The sequence below is a fragment of the Polypterus senegalus genome, chromosome 10 (genome assembly GCF_016835505.1).
Source record: "Polypterus senegalus isolate Bchr_013 chromosome 10, ASM1683550v1, whole genome shotgun sequence".
In the NCBI taxonomy this organism is placed as follows: domain Eukaryota; kingdom Metazoa; phylum Chordata; class Cladistia; order Polypteriformes; family Polypteridae; genus Polypterus; species Polypterus senegalus.
The window spans coordinates 27,524,064-27,551,150 of record NC_053163.1 but is presented as its reverse complement, the minus strand read 5'-3'; the positions used below and the strand labels follow the sequence as shown (position 1 = coordinate 27,551,150).

General features: G+C 39.9%; 1 protein-coding gene across 3 annotated transcripts in view; it reads left to right on the top strand.

Moving 5' to 3' along the window:
- Positions 1 to 27,087, top strand: part of LOC120536983 (protein phosphatase 1 regulatory subunit 29-like) — a 573,722-nt gene that overhangs the window by 362,859 nt on the left and 183,776 nt on the right. For all 3 annotated transcript variants that reach the window (XR_005635244.1, XM_039765570.1, XM_039765572.1), the window contains exon 3: positions 12,435 to 12,586. The gene's annotated coding sequence lies outside the window, so the exon portion shown is untranslated. The remainder of the gene's footprint in view (positions 1 to 12,434; positions 12,587 to 27,087) is intronic.

The following is a 27,087-nucleotide window of genomic DNA, read 5'->3' as shown; positions in this document are numbered from 1 at the left end:
GAAAAAAAAATAATGTTGATAAAAGACATTACAAATTGAGGCTTTAACCACACGATCAAAGGCTGGCGTTATCTCCAGGGGACACAGGGTTTGAGCCGAGGGGTAGAGCACAGCAGGAAGTTTAGTTAAAAAGTAGAAAAATAAAAAGAAAACAGACGGGTTTTATTAAACCTTAATTTAATCTGAAAGAGCAGACAAGCAATATCTCTTATGGGGAGGCATTCACGGTGTATACTGTAGAGTCCATTTCCTTTATTTGGTCTTTTCTACTCTGTCCTTGAACATCACAGATCCTAATTCTTTTTAAAGGGGGCTCAGAATTCTCACAAGAAGCTGGATGGATGGATGAATGAATAGAGACTAAGTAGGTGGCAATCCCAATCCCAAAAGCGTATTACTAGAGTTTCGTAGGAATAGGACTAGTTTTGTGCATTTTGCGGATTAGACATTAAGTTTAACTACTACTTTTATTTCCACAATTCCAGCTTGAATTATTGTGTGACTGCGATCATCTCACTTGTGACGTCACAGAAGTGACAATATAAACATGGCAGCGATCGTACTCTGCATTATCTTTCTGTGGATATTCAACTTCTGGAAATTCTCTTAGTTTTAGTTGGCAGTGATGCACGAAACAGGCAAGCTTTGATTTACACGGTTTTGTAAGACGGACAGTAAAATTAGTTTAACAGGCAATTGTGAAAGGTACTAAAGAGTTTTTGTTTTTTTAAGAAGGAATATTTCCCTCGTAAAGACCCCAATAATACTTCTCACAGCATTAAAATCAATGAAATGTATGCCTTTAGTTCATTTCACAGAAGAGGAGTGTTGTTTCTTTTTTAAAAATGTGACGTGCTGCATGTTTTTCGCGCAAGGACACACTAAAAGTACTATCACGCTCATTAGTGTTGTCAGACATGAGTGCTAAGGGGAAATATTACCACTCCATGCAAAAAGGGGAGACATTTTATTAATACTCTCTCCACTTTAAGCAGTCCTTGGCAACCAACTGAGGTCACTTCCTTTGGAAGTCCCGCCTCTTCCAGATTTCACAGTATATAAACCCGCCTCCCACCAGAAGAGCTGGGAACAGAGAGGACTGAAGAAGGAGCTCCTACTTTGAGGAAGTTAAAGTCTGACCCTGTGTCCATTCAGCTTTGCATCTGCATTATAATTTTGTCTTTTTATTTTGTTTCTCCGTAACATAAGATGCAATGCTGAGGTACACCAACCATTCCCTTGTCTTATTATCCTAGTGTTACACCGTGTTTTCTACACCAGAAAACTGAGTACATGGTGTGAAGATCAGCCCGGACCCAAACAGACACTGAGACACACAAGTCCCAAAAACACACGTTTATTTTCTTATTCTGCCCTTTACAACACCATGCAAAATCACCCCCAGAACTATTGCTCAGTGCTTTTCCCTCTTTGTCTTTGTCTTCATCTTTTCTTCTTCTTCTCTGCCGTCCTCACTCCTTCACTCGCAAGCTCTGTCCTCTGCCTCCCAACTCTGGCTCCTAGAATGGAGTGAGGCGGCCCCTTTTATGCTGCACCAGGATGTACTCCAGGTGCTCAGTGATGACCTTCCTGCAGCACTTCCTGGTGTGGCGGAAGTGCTCTGCAGTCCAAGGTTTAGAAACTGTCCAGGAGCCCCTGGGAGGTGGACACGGGCCCCAACCAGGTTGAGCTTCCCAGCTCTGTTCCTGTGGCCATGATGCAAACCAGGGTGGCTTCCCTCTCATGTCCCGGGGGAGATATTGTTTCTCTCCCAGTCCTTCCATTCTCCAGGTGTCCCATTTCGGCAAGGTCCCAGCCATCCATTAGAACTGACGGTTACCTATCGACCACCTTACCCTAACATGCACACTTCTGGTGATTTTTTGTTCTCTAGAGCTCTTTAATTAAATACTAACTTTCAGGGAGACACATGCAGAGTTAAAACATGAAAACGCTTCCAGACAGGAACTGAACACACTTCGTCTAGTATGAATGGCATATATTTCACAGGAAGTGAAAACATTGAATTTCATTACAAATTCATTTTCACGTGAATCCTTTCACTCGCCAACATTGCTTAGGTTTTTCACAATTAGGCCCTTGTGATAGGATTGTGTTTTTGGCTTCTACTATCAATTAATATCTGGCCCATTTAATTCCTGGTTGGCTGGTTTAGTTTTGATCTTTATGGTTTTGGCTCTTGCTGTCCCGGACCACATCTTTGTCTGCATTTATTATCTCTTTAAGTATATAGTTGCTTTAAAAGATTATGTAAAATGTTAGGTGCTTTAAGATAACAAGTGTTTTCTGCAAAAGAAAAATAACATATGAAATTAGAAATTCTCTGAACTTATGAGAAAATTGCAAGGCTATCATGCCCCAGTTTCGTTCTTCCATTCCACTTCTACCCCTTTAAAAGTCTTCACTTGAGCCCACTTTACCATTTCACAGTTGTTTTAACTTACTGTATGGATCAGTGCACTGCACTGGGAATACAAACCCACTTACCATATGGCGTGGTACCAGAGGTTTCACTTCTCATATGATCTCTCACCTTTCCATAACCTTAAATATAAAGGACTTACTAATGTATTCTATTTTTCCACCCAAACATTATAATTACAAGTCTGTTAAGACAGCTTCTTCATCTTACACATTCTGTTTTGTCTTTCACTTAATAACTCATTAATTTCTGACTTCATTAATTTATTTGTCCACTCTTTTCTGTACTCGCACCCTGATATGATTCAGGCCTAAAGCCCCAAAAGGGTCCTGTTATGTGTTGGAGTAACAAAAAGAGTGAAAGGTTGTATGAGGCCCCCAAAATGTCCAGATATTCATGCTTGAACAATGATTTTAAGGACTGACAATTTTCTCTACTTCTTTTCTATCAACAACACATCAGAATCTTCTTCTTCTTTTGGCTTCTTCCATTAGGAGTTGCCACAGGGGATCATCAACACATCAATTGATATCAATACAATCAATTGTAATTAAATATAACAAATATTAATACAGTAATCCCTTGCTACTTCGCGGTTCACTTTTCGCGGATTCATGACTTCGTGGGTTTTTAAATATAGTAGTAGTATTTCCTAGCCTAAGAACAACAAAACAAGTTCGGTGACTAAGTGCGTTGTAACATAGGCTGTGATTGGTACATGGGAGGGAGATGACAAATCACAGCTTCCCACTTTCTAATCGGGCCCGTGATTGGTGCTTTGACTGATACACAGATCCCACAGTACCTCCCCTTGTCTGTTGCGGCCATTTCGCTTCAAGCTTTCTCGCCGAGCGGTTTACTTTACACTGTACTGTGTGCGATTTTTTTGTGGTTTCTTCGATCCGTCCAATTTTGCAACAAGGTCAACGACGTCAAGACCGCCTACAAGCTGCTCTTCGACTGGAAAAAGAAGCTGCAGCAGCAACTGCCGATGACAATGTTTTTGCAGCCTCGCAAAAAAGAGCCAGTTCCTACTACTACTACGGATACACCTTCGGAAACCGTGGAAGAGGTGCCCCAGGAAAGAAGAGACGTAAAATACAGTCATCAGCTGCGCAGTAAAACTCATCATCACCTTCATCATCATCATTTTTACTGCACAGCATATTCATCACCATCATCACGTCATATATAGGTATGTGTACTTCGCTATACAGTAACTGTAAACTTATCTACTGATTTCATATTGCTTAACAGTTGTCCCTGTTATTAATAGAGTAAAGGGTGGGTTGTAAACAGTACAGGGAGGGTTTAAAAACGTTCAAATACACGTTAAATAATTAAATAAATATGGTGTCCCTACTTTGCGGAAATTCAGTTATTGCGGCCGGCCTTGGAACCTATCTCCCGCGATAAACGAGGGATTACTGTATTTATATTATATCTGGTACAGTGATGCACTGGTACCTTAATAAATCTTCAATGAAACAGGTTTGAAGCCTGGCGTGGTACATAAGAACATAAGAAATTTGACAAATGAGCGGAGACCATTCAGTCCATCAAGTCTGTTTGTTTAGCTAACAGCTAATCTGTCCCAATATCACATCTGGATTCTTCTCAAAGGTTAATGTTTGTGTTGAGTTTTCGGATCCTCCTCATGGATTTCTCTTGGGTACTTGAGTCCTCTCCTATTTCATAAGACTTATGTGACTGGTAGATTGGTAACACGCAACTAAAATACTGTTAGCAAGTCTACAATAGTGTGCCCTATGACGGACTGGTGTAACATTCAAAAGGACTACTTACATTTAACACTGTTGATACAGGGTTCCCACTTCTCATAACTCAGTGGTGGAATAGGAACATTCAGAAACTATATAGCTGAATTTACACTCTGTCTCTCTTTAAGCCAAACAAAATTGTAATTGATAACTCATATATAGCTGTAAATTTTGTAGTCAAGGGTGGATAAAGAGATAGGCTCCTTTTTTCATTAATTGCAGACTTTCCTTCTCTGGACACAGTCTCTCAAATGTTTCTATTTGTGTTTATTCCTTTGTTGTGTTTTCTTTTTTTCTTCTTCTGTTTCTCCATTAACTTTGCTGTGATCATTATCTGGGGAGCAGCAACACATTTAATTAGTCAGCTCTGGCAGCTTAATTACTGTGCAGACTGACGATGAATTTCCATATCAAAGCACAACCCAGAGTGGTGCTGAGATAGACAGACAGTGAGAGTGAGAAGGAGGAATTGAGGCAGAAATGACAGCAAAAATGAGAGTGAGAGAGAGAGTGATGGTGCAAGATAACTGCAGAGACTTCTTACATGTCCTGGGGCTGTGCTCGTAAGTTTTCTAGAAAATACTGCAGGACACCTCACACCACTCTGACTGACTCTGTTTTTCTGTGGAATCACTGGATAAGACTTCATTAAGTTATCATGCCACTGCTTTGTTCTCCCATTCCATTCCATTAAAAGCCTTCACTTTAGCATGCATTAACATTTCAGAATTCTGTAACATTACTGTACAAACTCACTAAATATTTGGCATTTCATTAGAAATTTCACTTCTCTTCTGATCCCTCACCTTTCCATAACCTTCAGTATCTAGTTCTTACGAACGTAACCTACCTTTCCATCCAAACATTTCAATATTATATCTGTTGGGATAGCCTTCTTTATAATAAACATTCTATTAGAGCTACTTGTTCATTATTTTCTGCCTTAATGTATTTTTTTTTACTCTTTTCTGTACTTTGGTTCCTGATATGATTCAGGATTAACGGCCCAAAAGGGTCTTATTGTGTAATGGAGTTATAAACATAGCAAAAGGGTGTATAATGCCCCCCAGAGACCTGTGAAGCTGGCCAGGACCTTCAGTGATCTGCCCAGTAGATGCTCACCTAAACTCAGTCAGGCTCCAAATACTACAATACTGACCCCCAAAAGTAGGGGGTTATTATCATTATCATCTAGAGATTGTTAAGGAGTAACATTTGAAGTTTTTGAGAGAGAGAGAGAGATCATAGCTACATGTGTTTTAAAGGGTAGCTGCTAATTGCCAGAGATATCAAGGCCACATTCTTTTCTCCCCACGTGGAGGACACTCTCCCGTCACCGCTGAACATGATCAGATACAGTGCCAACATTTGACACTGGAGCATACCTACCTTCCACTTGGCCAAAATTGCATTTTTTACATTATTTTATTGCTTTTTAAAGTTTTACTACTACATGGGCAGAGCCACGGGGGACAGCTAGTCTACTATATAATTAACACATCAAGGTCTGTGTGTCTAGTCCTTCTGAGCAATCTGATTGGTCAGTTTGGTTTTGGTGATGGGATTAAAATAGGGAGAGTGACTATGAGACGCACGAGGAGAAGTAAAAGCGTATGAGGATTTTTAAAGTTTGGTGGGACAGCTAGTATCCAATAAAGTAAAGGAAGTTACTAAATGATGGAGATAATATTATGCTTAAAATATTGATTAAAAAATAAGAAATACTTTGTACTAGTGAGTAAATGTGTTCTGCAATGGACTGACTCTCCCTTCTGAATTTAGTTCTTGCCTTATGCCCAGTGCTGCCAGGATTTGCTCCACCTCTGCAGTCCTTAAATTTCCTTATGTAGGTTTAGTAAATAGATAATGATCTTTCCTGTTTCAAAGGTGTTTAATTTTTATAGAAAACATTCACAGCAGGCCCCAGTATTCTTACATCGGTACACAATGGACAAGATTGTGGGGCCTGGCGACTGCCTGCTGACTCTGTGCCCACGCAACATATCTAAGCAGAAGTGAAGTGTTCCACTTTGTCAAAGGTGAAACTCCCTGTACACAACACTAAAACACAAACACACTGTAGGGGAAGAGGAGTTTACAGGTAGCCATACCACATGCACTTCAGAAGAGGCCATCTACCTGAAGCTAAGCATGTTTCAGTCCAGCTAGTACTTGGATGGGAGACCATCTAGGAAAAAGCTTGGGATGCTGGTGGAAGAGGTGTTGGTGAGGCCAGCAGGGGGTGCTTACCTTATGGTCTGAATGTTGATCCCAATGCCCCAGTGATGTGATGAAGGCACTGTCCTGTGAAAATGGCACCATACTTTGGATGAGACGTAAAATTGAGGTCCTGGCTCTCTGTGGTCATAAAAGAACCATGGGCATCCTTCGTAAAGAGTAAGGTGTATCCCGATATCCAGGCTAAATTGCCCACCAATACCTAGTCATTCTGGCCCCCTAATCATCTCCTATCTCTAACTGGCAATCTATCTCACCACTTCACCATCTAATAGCTCAAGTGTGGTGAGCGTACTGGCACAAAAATGGCTGCCATCACATCATCCATGTGGTTTCTATACATTAGTGGTGGTTGAGGTGGCTCCCCACTCACTGAAGCAGTTTGAGTAGTGAGAAAAGCGCATATGAATATAAAGAAAGAAGCAGAAGAAGGGTGAAGAGCATGGAGTTGGTAGGCGTGACTTTCAGGGCAAAGCCAGCATATTGTGCTCTATGGAGCCATGGGTGGGATAGTAAGGAGTGAATATTAGAAACTGATAAAAAATGGGAGAGGGGAGCTGTGTTTCACATCCCTTCCTTCATTCTGAATTTTAAACAACCTTCTTTTATAGAATTGTCAAAGACTCGACAGCAGTTCAGAAAAGGGACTGGTGGACGGATGTTTTCCTTCTTGAAGGCTCATTGCAGTTTAATTCATAAGAGGATTGTTGCCTCCACATTTTTCTTCTCTGTTCCTGTGCCGAGGGATTCTTGCTGCAGAGGCTGTTCACCTGTAATTTTGTAGCTTAATCAATAACTCTTTAGGTTTAAAGAGGAAGAGTGACCTATGGTAGCTATTAACTTGTAAAGTACACGGCTGCAGATTAAATTGTGACCCTGAGTAAGCCACTTAACCTGTCTAACCTGTGAATGTGAAGTCCTGCACTGCAGATGTAAAGCTCTATGAAATGACCATCACAATGGCAGAGCTCGTTCAAATAGTTTGCTGCGAGACTTTAACAAAGAGGAGAGCACCACTAGGGTGCAACAGGGCAGAGTCAAGATCTGCAGAGAAATACTTCAGATACACAAAACATAAAGAAAGAGTGACTGATGGAGAGGAGCGCACTTGAGGCAGGTCTGGCAAATGCCAGTGGTGGAACTCGAGGTGCTACTTGCCTTGAATTGCTGTCTACATGGGGCACTGCCAAGAGTGTTAAAGAGTGATTGCTTTGGTTAGTGGTATCTAAACTCCAGTCCTGGAGGACCGCAGTGATTGTAGGCTTTCATTCCAATCCTTTTCTTAATTAATTTCTGTTTTTGTTGCTAATTTACATCTTTTGAATTCATTTTATTTGACTCGCTCTTGAAGACTCAGACCCCTTAATTGTTTTTTTTTTCCTTAAATAGCAGCCAAACAATAATAAGATAAAAACATGACCAGCCAACTGTGTCCATCATATAATATCTGAAAATAAAGAAAGATGAAGGTCTCAGGAATGTTGATCTGCTCAGGTGCCCAAAACATTTTAACAGTGCCCTTGGAAAAAGAAAATCAACAATTTCAGAAATGTCTGCTATTGCATAATAAGAGCAGCAACAAGCCATGGAATTAAAGAATGAGTTTAATTAACAACAAGAATCGGCACCTCATTAAGCAACCGGTTGGAGTGAAATTAGTTGGAGTTTGGGACCACTGGCTTAGGTGGGAACATCTATTGCTCTTCCAGAACACTAGCAGGCCTGTGGTCCAGAAGACTGTTGGAATACATGGCCCTCTCACTTAAACAAGTCCAGGGAGGAGATGCTAGTGAGCATGGAGTCTTAGAAGGACAACTGAATGTTCAGGAGTGACACCAGGGACTGATACTGACTGGCATTCTTGGAGCAAAGTAATGCTGGGACTTTGCTGGAAATTACCCTTTGATGGGGTTTAAAGTTGATTCACCAGCTCAGGCTAGTTAGTCATAGTAATGGACATCTACATGATAAAAGGAAGGACTGAGGAAAATCAGAAAGGTGGAAGGTGAAAAAGGAAGGCTTTCAGTGTGGTACTGTGATTAGCTAGTAGGCAAGAACGTGTCCACATGCTCACCCCACCACATACAGAGAGATTTGAGACCAGTTTGGTCGAGCCAATAGGGACAGAAGCCTTTGTTGCTGTAGTAAAACATCTTAAAAGGCAAGGTATCCAATGTTGTGATGGATGTCTCCATTCTGTGTAGTTTGTTGTAGAGGTTTCTATGGTTTTGCCATCCAGGGTCACGCTGCACTTATCAATAGGGGTCAAGGGTAAAAAGGGCATAAGCTCCATACACAATCCAAGATTAAGTAACTGTTGTGCTTTGCTTTTGATCGTTTGACCCAATTTCCTGATTTTTTTAAATTTTCCTTTTAGACTTCACTTATTGGTTTCTACTATAGGCTTTGATAAAAGATGGGACTGACCCTTTGATTAAAAACTTTGCTAATTTTCTTCCAATCCTTAATTAAAATAAATATCTCTGCATTTCTCTGAAGGCAGTTACAACAAAGAGAGAAAACAGGTCTGTCCAAACCCATTTGGGCAAAATAAAATCCATGGCAGGTATGTGTCAGTGTGGATAAATGGCTGACAAGGGGCAATAGGTGTGCTAAGTGTCCTGGAAGAGCAGGAAATGGGGCACTGGTACACTCAAGAGTGAGCTGCCAGCTTAGAATAAGTACATATGTAGTGTCCCATCAACACACTAGAGGCAGGAAGCTCAACACACATGGAGGCCACCTAGCCCTCGGGTTAATTTGTGGTTATAGGAGTTGGGTAAGGGTCTGCGTGAATAGAGATTTCAACCTGTGTGACCCTTTGAAAATGTATGAAAAGCTGTGACTATCACAGAGAAGTCTGGAGAGACAAGACAAAGGATTTTTTGACACTGAAAGTGACTACTGGAGCAGGAGGGACATGTAAAAGTGACTTTTGGCAAGGGGTCAGTTGAATTTGAATTGTGAAGGTGAAGAGAGGCAAACGCTCAATAGGTAGGAGTAAGAGTTAGGCCAGAGTTTGAGGTGAGAGACCGAAAGGAGAAAAGTGGGGGGCTGTTTGATGTTTGTCAAACTCTACTGGATAAGCCTGAATACAGACTTGCTAGGAGGACACAGAGAGGCAGAAGGGTTTGCCTTCTGTGGATTAGATTGACTTCCTATGTTTTCATTATCCCTCCATTCTGTTTATTTTTTGGATAATAAACAACATCACCCATTTAATTGTTTTCCTTAATATCTACATAAATTAGCTATCTATCTATCTATCTATCTATCTATCTATCTATCTATCTATCTATCTATCTATCTATCTATCTATCTATCTATCTATCTATCTATCTATCTACATTATAGATATCCTTCTATATAAAAGCGGTCGGGTGTTCTTCCGTCCCGTGAGTGCTACGCAGGCGCCGAGTTTCACACACGCCCGTCCATTTTGCAATGCACGATGGGATTTGTAGTTTCGTTTTTCCAGGTAAAAGATGATTTTCTACTCCAGACTGTGCGATATCTTCTTCTTCTTTCTTACTATATAAAAGCGGTCGGGATTGTCCTTCCATCCCGTGAGTGGAAAGCGTAGCGGTATTCCGCTTATCACAGAATTACTACTTCCATGTCTTGCGGTACGAAGCGACATGATGTGAGCAGAGTTCTGGTGCTCCCATTGTTCCCTTGCTTTTGTGCGCGATGCACTGGAAAAATAGACAAAATTATGTCTCTGGAAATAATTAATGTTGATGGAGTACAAATGCCTCACCGCGTAGTAAATATCAGGGGGGTTCAAAAGGGCGACCTCAATATAAAAAAAAAGTTTAAATTTCATCACAAAAATAACAGAAACTATGAGTATTAAAGTAATACCGCTCAAATGCAATATAACCAAATTAATGAGTTTGTATAAAATATCAAATTGATCTACATATTGAATTGCTTTAAGAAGTGGTCAACTTAAAAGTCGGTCGCCTTAAAAGGCGGGTCAGCCTAGTATATATATATATTGTAATGGAACTGGGGCCATCAACGAGCCCCAAACCCCAATACAATCACAGCAGCACGGTCCTGGTTCAAATAATGGATGGTTTATTGCACACTAAACCTCCATACAGTTGTAAACACAAGCAAAACACAAGTAATATTTCTCTCTCTCTTTCTCCAAATCACACTTCCTCTCACCACAGCACTGACCTCCTCCTGTCGAGTGTTGCCCCACATCCTCCCAACTCCGACTTGCCTTGACAAGGAAGTGCGTTCCCTTTAATTATGGACCCTGGAGTACTTCTGGTGCCAGGTCCACTACCTGATTGGAAGTACTTCCGGGTCATGTGGAAGTTCCACAAATTAGGGAGCACATCTCCCTGCAGCTCCCCCTTTCAGCCCCCAATAGTCCCCAGCAGGGCTGTGTTACCAGACTACATTTCCCAGCATTTCCTGCTGGTTCCCAAATGGGCGCTGATAATGAGGGCTGCTGCCATCTCGTGTGTATATTTATATATATATATATATATATATATATATATATATATATATATATATATATAAAGGGTGAGTCAAAATTATGTTAACATTTGAAAGACGGCAACAATTTATTCACAAAACATACTTTATATGTGCAAGATAATTTGCAGGAATGTCTCAACCTGTTCACCATCAGGTTCAACACATCCAAAAAACAACAAGCAACAGTACCATTTAAAGCACGGACACACATTTTGCGGTGAATAGATGATACCACAGTAAGTATTCTGTCCTTCGGGTCATTGATATCATGAACTTTCCTGCTATACATGGACTCCTTCACCATACCCCAGAACCAGAAATCACAGGGTGTTAAATAAGGGGAGTGTGGAGGCCATGGCAATGGTCCCCCTATGTACCTGGAAAGGTGTGGTTAAGATAAAAGTAATCCATTAGTGTTAACATAATTTTGACCCTGTGTATATATATATATATATATATATATATATATATATATATATATATATATATATATATATATATACATATATATTTAGCTAGAGATCCAAAAAGAGAGAAAACGAATCATCCATCCATCCATCCATTTTCTAACCCGCTGAATCTGAATACAGGGTCACGGGGGTCTGCTGGAGCCAATCCCAGCCAACACAGGGCACAAGGCAGGAACCAATCCTGGGCAGGGTGCCAACCCACCGCAGGACACACACAAACACACCCACACACCAAGCACACACAATGGCCAATCCACCTAACTTGCATGTCTTTGGATTGTGGGAGGAAACCGGAGTGCCCGGAGGAAACCCACGCAGACACGGGGAGAACATGCAAACTCCACACAGGGAGGACCGGGGAAGTGAACCCCGGTCTCCTAACTGCGAGGCAACTGATTAGACATATAGAAATTAAAGGATATATATAGATGGTAAAGGGGGTGTAAGGGGAGGTGGATTAGTAAGGTGTGGTACAAAAGGTGTTCGTCATAAAGTGTTTCTTATTATTTGGAAGATCTTCTTTTTAAGCCTGCATATGCTGGGTTGAAGTCCAAGTGTGTGTTAATGGCGATTTCATTAGAGAGCCACGATTCAGCCGGCTCTCTGTCACTCTAAGTGTTGACCCTGAATTTTATTTTCACAGTACCCCAATTAAACTGTTTCCGGTGGAACCTGTATGTGTGTAAATCAGTGACCGTGGGTCTTTCCTTCTGACAGCATTGCAATGTTCCTGTGTACAGTATGTGTTGCGAGTCTTTTAGATGTTTGTCCCACGTATTCCGCTGGGCATGCATTGCATGGAATGCTGTAAACTGCGTTTCTTGTCTCTGTGGTCGACTTTTTGCTTTTGGCATTGAAAAGGACAGTCCGTAAAGTGTTTGCCAGTTTGCACGCTGTCTTGATCCCAAATCTGGACAGGATGTGTGCTGTACTAAGTGTGGTTTATATATGCATACACATTATAAAATGTACATACATCATTTTTCCTTTCTTTTTTGACAGCTTGAATCACCTGCTTCCTAAACTCTGGGCCCACAAGCATCGAAAGAGGACTCTGAAGACACGAGTTATATCAGAAGGGAAGGAGCCCTTAAAGAGCGCATGCCGTTTCTTGGTTTTAAACCTGCTTTCTCAACAACTCTCAGCACCAAGAGGTAAACAAATGCATAAAAAAAATTCCAAAGAGCTCTCCAGACACAAATTCAGCTCTTTTTGTTTGCACGTCTTGCATACTCTCGCTTTGATGTTAAAATCCACTTGCAAAAAAAAAAAAAAAATCCATTACTAGTGAACATTGATTTTTTTTTTACCTAATTTTTTGAAGATGAAGCATTTTCCATTAATAGTAGTTTATGTTCCCATGGATAGGTATTGTGTACAACTTGAAGAGAGTAAACAGGAGAGTTCTATGACTTTGGAGTGATTTGGTGTCTTACAGACTGCATTAAACCTGAAGGTAGAAGTTTTAAGATTGAGTGGCATACACAGCTGTAAGGGATTTGTTGTGCAATTTTATAGCAAGTTTGTTGAAAGACTTTTTTTTATATATATACAGACATTGACCAAATTGTTGGTACCCCTTCAAGAAAACCCACAATTGCCTCCGAGATAACCTGAAAATGACAAAAGTTACCCATCATTGTTTATTCTGTTATTTAACAAAAATCAGACTTTGGTTTAGAGTTTTGATTCAACAGAATATTTCCATGAACAAAAATGATGGGACCCTTAACTTAATATTTTGTTCCACAACCTTTAGAGACCATCACAGCAAACAAGCGATTCCTGGTGCTCTCAATGGGACTTCTGCACTTGTCCACAGGTCGTTTGGCCCACTCGTCCTGAGCAAACTGTTCCAGTTGTGTCAGGTTTGAAGGGGTCTTCTCCAGACCACATGTTTCAGTTCTTTCAATAGATGTTCGATGTGATGCAAATCAGAGCTCAGAGAAGGCCATTTCAGAATAGTCTGATGTTTTGTTCTTAGCCATTATTGGGTGCTTTTAGCCAAATGTTTTGGCTCATTATCCTAATGGAGGGTCCATGACCTGTGACTGAGACAGAGCTTTCTGACACTGGGCAGTACATTTCACTCCACAATGTTTTGATTGTCTTGAGATTTCATTGTTCCCTGCACAGACTCAAGACACCCCATGACAGATGCAATAAAACAGGCCCAAAACCTAACCGAGCCTCCTGCGTGTTTCACAGTAGGTTTGCTGTTCTTTTCTGTGAAAGCTTCATTTTTTTCATGTGTGGAGCCAGTGTGACTTGTCAAAATGCTCCAGTTTTGTCTCATCTGACCAAAGGACATTCTCACAGAAGCATTGTGGCTCATCAATGTGTATTTTAGCAAATTCCAGGCTGTTTTTTTTATGTTTTTCTTTAAACAGTGGAGTCCTCCTGGGTCTTTTTCCATTGAGCCCACTGTCACTCAAAAAGTGACGACTGGTGTGATCAGACCCTGATGGACCTTGACCTTGGAGTTCAGCTTGTGTCCCTGGCTTTTTGTCTGCCATTCTCACTACCCTTCTGTCCATTCTGGGTTTGATTTTCATCTCACGGTCGCATCCAAGGAGGTTGGGTACCATCCCATGGACCTTAAACCTCTTCATAATATTTGCAACTGTTGTCACAGGAACATCAAGCTGCTTGGAGATGGTCTCTTAGCCTTTGCCTTCAACATGCTTGTCTATGATTTTCTTTCTGATCACCTCAGACAATCTCTCCTTTGCTTTCTCTATGCCATGTTGAGTGTTGGACACATGATAAGACAAAACAGCAGAGTGACGACTTTTCTCCATTTAAATGAGATGAATGACTGACTGCACGATTGGGGACATGCATGATACAAATTGAAGAAAACAGCTAGTTTGAAAAACGACTCTAATCCAATTATTTAGGATCTTTTCTGGGGGTACCAACAAATGTGTCCAAGCCATTTTAGAATATCTTTGTAGAATAAGCAACACTTGATCTTTTTGCACACTTGGTTTGCTTTACTCGATGACATATTAAAGGCATGCAGGTCTACAGGACATGACTGCTTTATATTTCATCACTTTTCAGGAGGTATACTGTACTTTTTCAATGAGCTATAAGGGGACCAACAAATGCGTCCATGTCTGTATATATTTTATAAACATTTATATATTATGAATGGATTCCCGTTGAGCAAAGTGTTGCAGTTCCACCACTAAGGGCACACAGGGCAAAACGCCCTTATAGAAAATGATGAGATGAGAGACTGATTTGGGTGTTGTGTTAGAAATGAGCTTCATTTGCTGTTTAGTAGATTAAAGGATAATAGACCTAGACATGACATCAATTTTTTAATGTGTCACTTTACCCTGTGTTGTTTGTAATGATGGGAAAAAAAATCGAATCTCAAGTTTCCTTGGAGAACAGAGAAACTTTCTGACATAACTGGGGTTTATGGTGACCAATGCTGGACAGTCTTCTTGTATAATACGCTACCGTTTGTCTGTCCAGGATATGAAATCACCTGTAGCTCGCATACCGTTTGACCTATTGACCTGAAATTTGGTACACATATACTATGTGACATCTAATCTCCTCTTTTGGGGTGATGATTGACCAGCAAGGTTATTCCTCTTTTTATTTATATTTTATTTTATTGTAGAATCAACTTTTGCCAGCGGACAGCAGGGCGGCCGTGCGGCACATGTGTATGGGCGCTGTTCTCATTCTTTACCACCTTCACCATCACTTCCCCTACCTCTTCATATCTTAAATCAGGGGTGCCCAATGCATCGATCGCGATCGACCAGTAGATCGGAAAGGTGGTGCAGGTAGATTGCGTTGCATTCAAAAAAAAAATTTTTTTTTAAATGTAAGTCTATCATATATCCTCCCTATGGCATTTGCCACTTGCTTGACATACAGGGCGGCCAGTCTGAGATCTCTTTTCTTCTAACACACTGGTCATCCTGCACACATGATCAAATGCGCGAGTTACTTCAAAAATCTAAGTGATCTAGTTAGCCTTCCAAATTATATCGACTAAAGAAGGGATTTGAAAAAAAATTGTTGTGGAATTGGAAGAGGATTTTTTTTCTCTCACAATGTCACAATCGAAGTGCGTTTGTCTGATCTGTCAATCTATCATTGTTATTCCAAAGAAGGAAAATGTGAACTGTTCATAAAAACTACGAAACTGATTTCCTTCTGAAAAGCGATCTGAGAAAGAGAAAGGAGAGGGAACTAAAATCGCAGTTAATCGGACGTCCATCATTTTTCACTCAGCTGAATTTAAAAGCAAAGGCAGACACACCGAAGCATCGTTCCGGGTGAGTCACTCGATCATTAAGCATATGAAGTCCTTCCAAGATGGAAAGATGATAAAAGATGCCTTCGTTGAGGCAGATGGCTAGGGAGAAATTCTTTCTTAGATTTCAAGACCCCTGGCCGGAAAAAATTGAGTTTCTTCTTGTCATTAAACATGCAGAATACAAGCAGCTTAATAATGATCAATGGCCACTAGACTTGCTATTTTTTTCCGATCTGACCAACATGTTGAATGAGCTTGATTTACAGCTGCAAGGAAAAGAGAAAACCATGGTCAATATGATTAGCTCAGTTAATGCTTTCAAACAAAAAATGCAACATCTGTCCTCAAAGCTGCAGTGCCTTGATTTGGGGAACATCCGAAACCTCGCGTGAGAGCTGGAGACGCAATGGAAGGCGTGTGCGCAACTTTACAGCATACGCTACACAGAGCAGATTGAAAATTGTCTGTCAGACTTTATCTAATGGAGAAAAAGTAACGAATCGAGTGTTGCCCAATGTAGCGGAGTAAGAGTAGCGTTTCTTCTTCACAAATGTACTCAAGTAAAAGTAAAAAGTAAGGTACAGTAAAACTACTCTTAGAAGTACAATTTTTTTTAAAAAGTTAATCAAGTAAATGTAACGGAGTAAATGTAACTTGTTACTACCCACCTCTGATACTCAGTGTACTGTATATAGAGCGCATCAACCTCTGAGCAAACGAATGCTAAACGTACAGAGAAAGAGGAGGAAAACTAGGAATGCTCAGTTCAAGTGTATTCACTGCACGTTATCATCCAGTGCACCATTACCGGTAGAATATAATATCAAAATGTCCATGAAAAAGTCATATAATCTACATACCAAGTCACCCAGTCATTTACTCAAACAAATCATGCAATTTTTTGCTAAAATATTGTTGAATAAATACTTATGGGAATAAAACAAGACAGAGTAAAGCTTGCAGAGGAAACACATTTTGAACGAAAAATCTGACTGAATGCATTGTCTTTAATTCAAAAGATGTCCATTCTATCAGAATGTTTGCTTTCTCTGTTCTCCATGAAAGCATAACATAACATTTTTATTGGTACTTAATAGAAAAAGTAAATTATAAATAAAAAATCCAGTTTTTAAATGGATTATTCCTTTAAGCCAGAAAGCCATTGACATGTTGCATGAAGTCATGTGTGAGCAGCAGCACTATAACATTACAAAGAGCTCCGTGCAGGCAATCTCAGTGTTGAATTTATGAAGTTAATCTGGGTGGTGGTACCATTATTGACCAGCAGAAGGCACTAACCCTCACAGAAAGAGATCCAGACCCTGGAAGTCATAATATAGGCCCAAACACAAATGGGTGTACTGGAGATGTCAACCAGTCTGTCCCTTTCCGGTACACCTCTCTAGAGGGACTGACATGCAGGAATCTCTGGTGCCACCGGGGGGAGGCCTACCAATATAACACCAGAGACTGATGTCTGCTATGACTCCGGAAGTGCTTACAGCAGGGTACCTGGAAGGTGGTTGGGGCAAAGAATGAAATGGCCTTGCTTCCTTCGCTAAGAGAGATTAGAGCTGGGAGGCAGCTGGTGACAAGAGCTCAGCTGGACAGAAGGACAATGGGGACACGAGTAGTGGAAGGTGAGCAGGGATAATGTGTTAACAGAGTAGCCAGGAGTTACTATGGTTTAGGTGGGCCCACTGGGACAGAAGTGTTTATTGTTTTCTGTTTTGGTTGTACTTTATTGTCCCCCTGGGTCACTTATTGAGACTTTTCTATTAAAGCCTTTGCTTTGCTTTACATTTGGACTCCTGGATTGGTGTTGGGGTTGGCAGACACTCCTTACAGGTCATAAATTTTATTTCATAATGCAGATTGGGTATTTCAAACTGTAACCAATAAATTGGATTTTAAATGACAAAATATTTATGATTGTTTTGACTTATTAAAGGAAATCCTAGTTTAACAATTCTTTGTTCCAGAGATGACAGTCAATAAAAAGTTTATCGTGCTCCACCAATGGTTTATCAATCCATGTTCCAGTCTTGGTGGAATAGCCAGAAACTTTACAACAGTTTAGTTTAGCAAAGCATCTCAAACAGACAAAAGATCAAATGTAACATATAAAGCATCCCTTCTAAGTATTTCTGATACAATTGTACAATATTGGAGAAGCAATCGGTATATGTCATCAGTCAGAAAGAAGTCGGAAGCCACTAGGGGTGGTAGATCCTGTCATGCAAGATGCAACAGAACAACAGCATGCAGTGGCGCTAGTGCAGAACAGAAATGAGAAGCTTGGTCTTCGGAGGGATGAGAAAACATTTCCAGAATTTTCCAAGTGTTATGTGACAGCAGTAGGTTAGCTCTTGTGCAATCACAGTGTAGAGGAGATGCCGATGCAAAGAAGATCTGGAAAATGATTCCTGTGCTGACCCTTCAAGAAAGATGTTGACTTTTAAGGGATATTGAGGACTCAGGCAAGCAGGTGCATCAGGGCAGATGGGGAAACATCTAGCTTATAGCTAAAGAAGGGCTACCCCTCACCATGGAAGAGCTACTGGTGTGATGTTTAACCTCAATAGCATTAGACCTGAGCATCACTCACGCTGTAAAAACAGAGCTAAAAGCATTAGTCTGGTTGAGTGTCACTTGGGTAATGGGATAGACGTGTCTCACCTAAGACCTGAGGTTCACTCGGGCCGTAGAAGTGCCAATAGCGTTAGTGCCGAGCGTTACTCGGTCAATGGTATAGGCATATGTATCGTAAGCATCAGACCTAAGCATTACTTAGGCAATGGTATTGACGTGTCTCACGTAAGACCTGAGGTTCACTCGGCCGTAGAAGTGCCAATAGCATTAGTGCTGAGCGTTACTTGGTCAATGGTATAGGTGTGTTTTGTGTAAGCATCAGGCCCGAGCATTACCTGGACAATGGTGTAGACGCGTCTTCTCCTAGCCTCATAATGTAAGAAATGCCTCTCGTCAGCAGTAATGACAAGGTGAATCTGTCTTCAGGCAGTGAAATTGAAATGTAAAGTGAAACCGAAAGGGATTCTGGGAATCCGAAAGTGACTCTTGTGTCAATTGTCATTATTATTATTGTTATTTATCATTATTATTATTTGTATCATTGTTATACCCTCTACACTTCTGACTTTGTACTTATAGTGTTTTACACGTTTTACAGTAGAAAAATGAGCTTTAATAATAATAAAAGTGTCATTTTTCAAGCCAAAAAATGCAACATTTTTTGCATGTTTTTTTGAGAAGAAACATTTCAGTAAAAAATTATATGAAGTTAAGAGCCGGGAGTATCATTATTATCATTTTGTCTATTCAGGAGTTGTTTTTCACCTTTTTGGGTAGTCTGCTAACATCTTTAAAGTTCTGAATTATTTACAGCATGGCTTTATTTTTTATTTATATTACCACAATACCATTTTGTTTACCGTCTTCTTTTATTGTGGTCACCTTGTTGTATTGCATTCTTATGGCCACAGCCATCTTGTTTATTGCCTCCATGGCTGATTGCTCATCACTTGATTGATTTATTTCAGAGCGTGGTGCCTAGCAGTTGACTTTCCAATTTGTGAATTATTAAAACAAACAATCAGCACACTATGATTTCAGGTCTTTGTGATTTTGGTTTTGAATTTTACGGGCACTTTATTGAAGTTCTTCTTGAGTTTTAGAAACTGTTATATTATAGCCAGGGATATGGCTCTTTTCCTATTTGCTTTTTTAGCATAAATATTCTTCAATTGTTGTTTTTTGAGCCTCAGAGCTCCATCTTTTGTGTTTTGTGGGTGGAATTCCAAGAAGCTGGGCCACCATAACGTAGTTGAGTCTCTCAGAGGATTCATTGACTGCTGTAGCATTTGTGTTGTCATTTGTGAGGATTGTATTGGACTTTCTGGATATTGCAGATTTTTGCATGTTTTTTGGATTCTGATTTTCTGTATAGCAGATTTGATTTGTTTGCCTCGGGTGGTCTTTTCAGGTATGCTCTTTTTGCCAATCTTCTTGACTATTTTTGTGGTTCTTTTGTTTATTTAAATAAATTTGTAGCTCCTAAGATGAATTTTAGGTGGCTACTCTATATCGCCCATAGTAACAAATACATATATGTAAGTATTGTCTGTCTATTATTTGTAACAAATAGTGTGAACTGTTAATTAGTTTAGAGCTAATTTTGTTTTTTTATTGTGATTTTATTTGTTACCATGCTATTCCTGAATGATATATGTAAAATAAATGAGTCATGAAAGTCAAATTAAGTGACACACAAGTTTAATTTGTAATTGTTTTCAGAGAGATGGATAAAAAGATCCTTTATGAAAATATTAAATTAAGATACCAGAGAATTAAAGAATGAAATATTCATCAGAAAATAATAAACTGTAAGAGAGAAAAAGTAAACTATTAATTCTGAACAATAAAGACAGCTGGACGGCAGCCAAAAGCGATGAAGGAAAGAAAAAAAGACACAAAATTAAGAACTTCATAGAAAATAGATGATACAGACAGGTGGGCGTTTTACTGAATTACTGAACACAGGGATCATTAAGCACGGTAAAGTCACAATTTAACATTTTACGTTTAACTTTGTCGTTTGAAATGCAGAATAGAAGTTGGTGTAGCAAAAGAGGAGTTTTCCCTTGCCCTTCCCAAGGGCCATAAACCCTTGCTAATAATTCTTTCGTCAGAGAAAAACTCACAAAGAGCAGCAATAGATATGCAAGAAGTATGGCAAGTCGCACCATCTGGCTGGAAGTAACAATGGTCATGAATTGTGCGCAGAACTGGCAACAGCAAGGAAACAAGGCAGGCGACACTATCCAGTGGCGAACAAGATGGGAGTCGTCTCCGTGGAGGCAGGCCACTTTTATGTGGGCCACCCTGTATAACAGCAAAACAACAAAAGCATTTATTTCTATAGCACATTTTCATATAAATAATGTAGCTCAAAGTGCTTTACATGATGAAGAAAGAGAAAAAAGACTAAATAAATAAGAATTAAAATAAGGGAACACCAATTAACATAGAATAAAAGTAAGGTCCGATGGCCAGGGAGGAGAGAAAAAAAAAAACTCCAGATGGCTGGATTAAAAAATAAAATCTGCAGGGGTTCCAGGCCACGAGACCATCCAGCCCCCTCTAGGCATTCTACCTAACATAAATGACCTCAATCAGACCTCATTGTATTCAGGGTTCACATGGAAGAACTTGATGATGATGGTCATGTGGACTTCTGGCCTTTGATCCATCAATGTAAGGACATCACGGTGCTTTGATCAGGTGGTGGTGGCGCAGATTGGCAACACAGAAAACCGGAAAAAGACCAGAAGAGAAAGTAGGGGTTAGTATGGATTTTAGAGCCACCATGAATAATAATGATAATTAATTGAATATACAGAGCATCAGGATTAAACTAAAATGAAGCTATGAGAAAGCCACGCACTCTTCATCCATGACTGTCAACCTATCCACCAATCAAACATTATTGTTAAATTTGCTGTCATTGGGCTGGGTTAAAGAGAACAATGAAGCTGCATATAGGGAAGAGGTTCAGAATCTGACAACATGCTGCAACACCAATAACCTGGTCTTAAATACCAAAAAAACCAAAGAAGTTATTCTGGACTTTAGGACCACTAAAAAGACCAATCACAGTCCGGTAAAAAATAAATGCAGATGCTGTGGAGAGAATTTCCAGCTTTAAGTTTCTAGAAGTCACCATCTCAGAGGACCTGTCCTGGGCTGACAACAACTTGGCTAGAATAGGCAAAGCACAACAACGCCTCCATTTTCTCAGGAAGCTAAGGAGAGCTGACCTCCCCCAGAAGCTGCTAGTTAATTTCTATAGATGCACTGTAGAGCGCATCTTAACTAACTACATGATGGCCTGGTACAGCAGCTGCACCAAGGCTGCTATAGAAGCCCTGCAGTGGCTCGTAAGAACAGCAGAGGCCATTATTAGGACTGAACTGCCATCACTCGAACTCTTGTATAAGACTCGCTGTGTGAGAAGGGCCAAAAACATTCTCAAGGACAAAACTCATCCTGGAAATTCTTTGTTTGAGCTCCTCCCGTCAGAAAGATGCTTTAGGTCAATCCATGGACGCACAAACAGACTAAAAAATAGCTTTTTCCCATCTGCTATAAACTTTCTGAACTCTGAATCTCCTCAGTCTGAGATCATTTTTAATTGAACATATGCAATAAGCTATAGTGGTAATGTGCAATATACTAATGTAATACAATATAGAATATGTAATATACTATTCATTCACCGGTGCAATAACAATTTATGCTGCTTTGCTTTGAGCAATTAGAATTTGCTCTGGTTACTTGATCACTTAACACTGTATACGACATATTTGGAATTATTTGACTTTTCTTTAAATGCACCTTGGGGCTGTCACAACAAGTCATTTCATTGTGTTACACAATGACAATAAGGTGCTTGAACTTGAAGTAATGTGCTTTTAGCAGTTTTTTAAAGTGCTCCACTGTATTAGCCTGGCGAATTCCTATTGGCAAGCTATGCCAGATTTTAGCATAACAGCAGAAGGCCGCTTCACCACTTCTTTTAAGTTTAGCTCTTGGAATTCTAAGTAGACACTCATTTGAAGATCTGAGGTTATGATAATGACAAATACATAGACCTCCATCAAGTGTTGTGAGAAATATTGAAACTATTGACAAGCATTGATTGTAACACTCCTAAAAGTGTTTCATGGTATCGAGTCTACAGCCTACAGTTTTCTCTGGCTTTTGACAATTGAGCCTCAAAGTCTACCAATGGGCCTGGCTGGAGCTGCAGCCCTGTTTCAGCCCACTTTCAAGTGTTAATAAGATGGCAGCTTCAACAGCGTCAGAGCCTTTACCAGCACACTTCATTAACAAAGAAGGCATCTGGTCTGGCATCAGGAAATACTTCATCTTCCTGTCAAAAGGAACTGAAAAGCACGAGATGCCTGCATGTAAGATTTGCACCCACGTAATACCAAATAAAGGGGGCTAACACAAACAATTTAGCTTGAAGGACCGACAAGTCAATACAAAAAATGTTATTTCTAAATTACGGAAACATTAATCAGTATAAAGCTCGTTGTTTTTAAAGTATGGATGTGATGTTTGTTTTTTTTTTTTTTCTACAGGGTGAAACGTTTTTAATGCATTAAGTCAAGCGGATATAATTATTTTTACCTGTGACACAGTGATATTCTGCACTGTTCAATCAGGGGCAACACTCTTAACACTTGGGCTTCATCGCTCCCTCGATTTTTAAACCTTCAGTGTGTTACATTTTCATTTATTATGTATGATTTTAAAATTATATTTCATCACATTTGCTACATAATGTAAGGTGCTGTAACATTTCAGTGGACAATTGCATGCACTGTAGCGCTGTTCCTCCATGTCTATATGTATTACAGTAGAAATTGAATTTTAGGATGGTGTCTAAAGTGAATGTTGATTAGTTTTGGCTGGCTGTGGTGGCGGCATCACAGATTGCTTACAGAGCTGTACTTGTACCTTTTACAAAATGTTGTACTACTTAAAGAATTTTAATTTAATGACTAACATTTCTGTTATTTGCATCCATCGAAGTAAGGATGTTAATGTGTACAGAATTGCAATTTATTTAAATTCATTTTTATTGAGTTACATTATATACTGTATTGGCTATCAAAAATGGTATCATATTTGAATACAATACATTACAATACAATTTATTTTTATATAGCCCAAAATCACACAAGGAGTGCCACGATGGTGCCTTGACTGTCTAAGAAGACAAGAAAAAATCCTTGTAAGGGAAAAAAATGGAGGAAACCTTGGGAAATGCAGGTCAAAGAGAGATCTTTTTCCAGGTAGGCTGGGCATGCAGTGGGTGTCAAGAAAAAGGGGGTAAATACAATACAATACACAGAACAGAACACAAGTAATCCTCAGCACAATAGTAATATTACAAGTACAGAGCAAAATGTTTCTTAGTATTGTATCGAAGTTTGAAATTTTGTTATCATGATATCCCAGAACTAAACTTAGCAGTATGGGTGATAGAGCCTTTTCTTCGGTGGCGCCGAGGCTGTGGAATTCCCTCCCCGACTACTTGAGAGCCCCACAGTCGATTGATGCCTTCAAACAAAACCTAAAAACTTATCTTTTTAGAAAGGCTTTTTGTTAAATTATTTCTATAGATTTTTTTGTTTGTTAATTTTATTATTTTGTAGCACTTTGAGATTGCTAAATATAAAGCGCGATATAAATAAAATCTATTATTATTATTATTATTATTATTATATCCCTACTGCCAGCCCTTCAAGAGGCCAACCTACACAGGCTATTTCCTAACTACTCCCATCGTAGTGCCCAATGCACTTATTCACTTATATGAACACTTTCAATCCTCCTCCTCCAATCACTCTGGCCTTTCCTTCCCCTACCAGATGACCTTCTGCCACCAACAGACCACCTGACACCAGCCTCCACTTAATACTAGCTGGAAGGTCCAGCCCACTGCCACTTCCTGGGTCATTTCCTGTCCTCTGTGGATCACTTCCTGGCCAAGAGCTTTCCTGTTACTTAGCCTGGTATACCAGTGGTGCCTGGCGTCCATTTAACCTGGGATTTGTCCACAACAATTTAAACAAAATATAGCCAATCCTTAACTTCCGTGGGGTTTTTGTTCCTAGGAATAGAAGACTGAAGACATCAATGTTAATATGTTGAAGCTATAGGGAATAGGGGGTTAGGTTCCAGTCAGTCAGTCAGTTAGTCATTGTCCAAACCACTATATCCTAACACAGGGTCAACGGGTTCTGCATGACCACCAAAAACTGGAATCTTTCACTAGAGATTTCTCCACAGAATTCTTTATTACAAAACATTATTTTTGATAACATGCACTTTTCATAAAACCGTAACCATACAATAACCCGAAATACAATGGGTAACATGCAAAAAACATTTTTTTTTCCTCGCTACTCATTCCCTAGAATTCAGTGACCCTTTGAGTTAACATCTTAATAAAAAAAGAAATGAAAAAAATAATTTTTTCCCTCTGTGTCACTAGAAACCAGGAGTGGTACGGTCTCAACATCACCTCTGTCACTCTGTCCTTCACAGTTGGCAGATGGAGATGGAGATCATGAAGGACGTGAAATAATCAGTCAGTGATGTCTGCTTTGTGCGCCGCCTGAGATCCGTAAAGGTCTCGGCATATGGAAGCATAATAGAGGCGAGTCTGCGATCGATGATGGGATCAGTAGCCTTGATGTCTCTAGCCAGCTGGCCAATTTATTAACACCAAACTTGCAGCAGACTGTGGCTGCCATTTCTCACTAAGCCAAATCACCAACTTAGAATGCTTGAGCTTAGACTAAAAAAAAGACTTGCAAAACGGTTTATTATTAAATTAATAGTTACAGTGGAAATACCAACAAGTGTTCTATTACATGCATTAGCACTATAAAGATCAGTTTGTTCCCATATCATAGCATGAACATCACAGAACATAACTTCAAAAAGACTGCCAGAGTGATGCCTGAGGGCTTTGGCAACTGATGTCCCTCATGAGGACAGTGTGGTAACGAGACTACAGAAAGGCTGAAAGCTTCTAGACTGATGGACTGAGTGATGTCTTCTATAGTGAAGCACAACGGCAAGGCTAAGAAAACGGTCATTTTATTTATGGTGGAACCTTTAAGGATGTAGATACAAGAAGACTGATGTCTTCTACTGTGACAGCTCGATGAAATGGCTATAGGAAGAGTGATGTCTGTGATAAGGACTGCTTGAGAATGCAACTACTGGAAGACTAATGTCTTCTACGGTGGCAGAAAGAGGTTGTGGCTACAGCAATGCTGATTTCTCTTATACTGACAGCTTGAGAATGCGACTACAAGAGGATTGCTGTCTCCAGTAGCAAAAGATTAGGAACACAGCTACAAGAAGAGTAATGGCTCTTGTAAAAACAATTCTGGGAAGAAAGACCGATGTTTTCTAGAGTGACAGCATGGAAATATCATTAAAGAAGACTGATGTTGTCTAAAATGAATGCAGGGAGATGGATGACTCCCTATAGTGAGAGTTTGGGGACATAACTATGACAAGACCAATGTCTGCAATTATAACATCACAGGGATTTACCTACAAAAAAATCAATGTTCTTCATAAAAATAGCTCTGCAACGTGGCTCCTAGAAGCCAGGTATCTCTTATAAGAACATCTCAGAGATGAGGCTACAAGAACACTAGAAATTCTATTATGATAAACTAAGAAAAACCGGATTCAAGAAGACCGATGTCTCCTACAGTGACCCATTTGAGATATGGCTAAAAGCCGAGTGAAGTTACTTGACTAACATTCATACGTGGTTACAGATTAAGGATGTAGTTAAACAAAGACTGATGTTTCCTCTAGTGAAAGCTGAGTGACATGGCTACATGAAGACTGATGCTTCTTACCAGAGTAGTTCAGCAGTGAAGGTAAAGAGGACTCTATCCAGCAGGGGGTGTTAGCTCCCTTGTTTGAATAAGTTCTTTTGTAAATGCGGCATGTTACATTAACTTGAAAATATATAGATATAATATTAAAAGCGATACCCCTCCCTTAGAGATACGGCAGTAAGAAATCACTTAGGAGAAATAACTTTGCTTTCTTTAATGACGGTTTACACGCCATAACAGACGAGGAAGCCATGACAAGACCTTTTGGGTAGTGGGGGCCCAATGTGCAGAGTCTGCCATTTTCTTCGCTGCGCTAGAAACATATTCTGGATCAGATGACGTTATCTCCCAAAGGTGTGCCGGGCAATATTCCAAGGTTTTATACCCTTTCTTCATGTGCAGGCCTCCACTTAGGTAAATCATGCAATTCCAAACAAGGAAAAGAATATCCAATGTCATGCTGACTCAGACACACAGAAATAGTACGATGCCCATTTCGCAGTTGTCCCTTTCTTGTCTTCTAATGCTTACTTAGTCCCTGTGAGCTAAATCTGGCCTTCTGATAGCTGTACATGTGAGTGGATTTATAAAATTTTTTTTGTACATTTCACAGTGACATATTAAACTTATATACTTATTACAAGGGCTGTTCTTTCTTATAGTGATTGCTTGATTTTCATAGTGAACGATTAGGGCCATGGCCACAGCTAGACTGATGTCTCTTATAATGACATGGCTATAGGATGATGGATGTCCGATATTAGAACTTCTTAGTGATAAGGCTACAGAAACACTGAACTCTTCTCTAATGACCGATTAGGGATGTGGAGACTAAAAGACCGATGTCTTTGCTTAGTGTAATAGTAACATAAAACATGAAGCCTCCTTTAGCAACTGCAGCTTC